At 32.1% G+C, this 3,158-nt stretch overlaps 2 non-coding genes across 2 annotated transcripts; one reads left to right on the plus strand and one right to left on the minus strand.

Moving 5' to 3' along the window:
- The first annotated feature begins 401 nt into the window (after positions 1–401).
- Positions 402–473, plus strand: TRNAC-GCA (transfer RNA cysteine (anticodon GCA)). The gene has a single exon. It is a non-coding gene; the product is annotated as a tRNA-Cys (tRNA).
- A 2,363-nt stretch (positions 474–2,836) lies between these two features.
- TRNAD-GUC (transfer RNA aspartic acid (anticodon GUC)) lies at positions 2,837–2,910 on the minus strand. The gene has a single exon. It is a non-coding gene; the product is annotated as a tRNA-Asp (tRNA).
- Between the last annotated feature and the right edge of the window lie 248 nt (positions 2,911–3,158).

A 3,158-nucleotide genomic window follows, 5' to 3' on the forward strand; every position in this document is an offset into this window, starting at 1 on the left:
TTGCTGTTATATTATTATAATATAATTTATAATTATATAATTTATAATTGAAAATTAAGAAAGTTTTTTTATTGAATTGAAAAATTGAAAAAAAAAATCAATACTAATTAGTTATGTATCCATTTTTATTTTCTTATACCATTAGAGAAAGACAAGTGAAGAAGAATCGTCCATAAATTTGCCGTCAATAGTTAATAGTTAATGGTTCCAATTTTTTTGTCCTGCATTTTTACTTTTGTAACTGAGAATCCACATTTTCTTTTTCAATAGAAAAGAAAAAAGAAAGGGAAAGTTTTTGTTTTTAGATATTGTGTGTCTTGAGATACTATAACCAATTGAAGGTATGGATCCAATCTAAAAATAAAAAGGGGATACTCTCATTTTTTTGTTTGTAGCCTTTTGGCGACATGGCCGAGCGGTAAGGCGGGGGACTGCAAATCCCTTATTCCCCAGTTCAAATCCGGGTGTCGCCTGATCAACAAAAAACGCGAAATCCTATATTCTGTTTTGCTGATATAACTCGACCAATTTTCTCCGGCAAAAACAAGTGTAAGAAAAGGACTCTTGATACTTTCTTGATTATAAACTTGATTATAAACTTCCGGAGGTTTTGTTTTCTAAAGTGTTGTAAATCCTTACGTCTAGGATTCAAGGAAAAACTAGAGTAGTGGAAGGGAATGAGTAAATCTTGATATGGTAGCCCCTCCCCTACTAATAGAGGGGCTACTATCGGAGTCTTGAATTAGATTGGATAACGGGAGTGTTTAATTAACTAATGAATGGTTGTAGAAGGGTTGGAAGATACTTTGTATACAGACTGATGAAAGTCTCTGAGTGTTCAGGCATCCAATCAATATTAGATTGGATGGATAATTGGCTTTTACTTAATAAGGGACACCAAAAGAAAGAAGAAGTCTTATTATTGCTACATGTGAGTAACATTCTTTTGATACTTCCAAAAGTGTTACTGCGTATTTTGCTTGTGCTTAATGGTTCTCGATTTTACTAGAAATCATATAAGAACTTGTTATAAGCGGATTTATTGAAGTGTTTCATCAACGGTGGTGTGTCAGAATTCCCTTTTCCTTTTGACTCTGCACCGGTAATTCCACTATTATTAGTGAACAATAATGGAAAAATTCCTTCCTATTTGTTTCATATTCATAGAAATTAGGGGACATAATACACATGGATATAGTAAGTCTTGCTTGGGCTGCTTTAATGGTAGTCTTTACATTTTCCCTTTCACTCGTAGTATGGGGAAGAAGTGGACTCTAGGGGTACTTCTAATTGGGTTGAGGAATCAAACCGTATCAATTGTTTTCTAGATCGTTTTGCAAAGCCTTTTTAACTATTTTATTAGTCTTCATTTCGAAATTCTTGGATTCTAGTGGAGTAATGTATTCTATGAATAATACCCTTTCAATCAAAATCAAACAAACATTTCAATAATTCCCATGTTCGTATTTCGAAAGTAAAAGGGATACGGATGATAGGCAATTTATTAAAAAAAAAAAAGAATTCTTCCTAAATTTTCTATTTTGATGAACCAGCTCTTACCAGAGTTATATATGGACAATGAGGGACAAGGAACCCCCCCCCCTTTTTTTTTTCTGTATTTGTTTGTTTTTATTTCCTTCCCTCTTTACTGTTACTGTTCAAAGAGAAAAAAAGTAGTTCTTTTATTTAATAAGATCTTGCCTTAGTGTAGTCACATATTGCACACTTACCCCCTGTTTTATTTATTATTTTAGGAATTTTATTTATGCCATGCTTTATTGACTCATTTCATATCATGGATCAAAGAAAAGAAGTTAAATTAAAAATCGGTTCCATGAAATGAAAGAATTAGAAAATCGTAAGACTTGCCTTTCAATTATTTCAGATTGATTGAAATCAACACAAATAAAATAGATCAAGCGAAGAAATAAAATTGAGATACTATGTACATTACATATATTTCATTACATATATTTAATTGATATCGACATGTATGAAGATACATATTGTAGATTCATCTATATTAAGCTTGTATCTTTATACATTACAATAATAGATATGGATAGTATGGTAGAAAGATTCATATTTTTTTTCTACCATACTATCGAGTTTGATAGGATACTGCTGATTCTAGTCCATTCATTTTATTTAATTTATTTAAGACGTGAAATTGGAATCCTTTTTTTCTTAAATCCTTGATAAAAAGTCAAGTTTCATTCAAATTAATCACTTTGACTGACAGTTTTTACGTATATTATAAGTAAAAAGGCGGTAGGAACTAGAATGAACAGCGCTGTAGCAATAAATGCGAGAATATTTACTTCCATAATTTCATTGTTTTTTTTACTTCGCAATAACTCGGGATTTAATCCCATAGAGATGATAAATTTGTCGCTTGTAAATTCAATGCGATGACTTACATTTCAATGACATCGAATCGGATCAATATCATGAATAACAATATCTAAGCTATCAAATCGATTCACCGTCGAGAATTGAATAGTATAACATAGGAAGCTCTTTTATCCACACCGAATACAAAATTGGATTCCTGGCCCAATCAAAAGAATTCCTTTCCTTTATTTCTATATATTCTTTTCCACTCTTTCTTTTCGATAATCTACCGCCTTCCTTGTACAATCATCTGATGATGTATCATCTGACTGCTTTTCCACTTTCACCGTTTACAAATAGTTTACAAATAAACCCCAACAAAAAATGGAAAGGAAAAAATAAATAAAAAAGGCTATCCTTGGGAATGAAATTCTTTCATTTGTATTCCCTTTCACAGAAAATGGAGGGATCAATTGATGTATTTTTTTTTTATTGTATCCGTCGGGACTGACGGGGCTCGAACCCGCAGCTTCCGCCTTGACAGGGCGGTGCTCTGACCAATTGAACTACAATCCCAGGGCAATAAAGAAAAGTGTACAGCATAGATATTCTTATGATTTCATTCAAGCCATTTTCTATTTAAATTTTAGATTCGAATCGCCGTGTTGTAACAAACAAAGGCGCGAGTGATATATTGATATCCATACGGGTATGCGCTTTAGTGAGAGCAACGCGGATTACTAGTTACTAGTAATCCTTTCGTTATTGCCAAATCGATCGATAATCAATTTTAAAATGAAAAAAAAAAAAGAGTCTTTTTTCTT

This window comes from Durio zibethinus, unplaced genomic scaffold (genome assembly GCF_047325235.1).
Source record: "Durio zibethinus cultivar Kanyao isolate XHJ-2024 unplaced genomic scaffold, ASM4732523v1 HiC_scaffold_282, whole genome shotgun sequence".
NCBI lineage: Eukaryota > Viridiplantae > Streptophyta > Magnoliopsida > Malvales > Malvaceae > Durio > Durio zibethinus.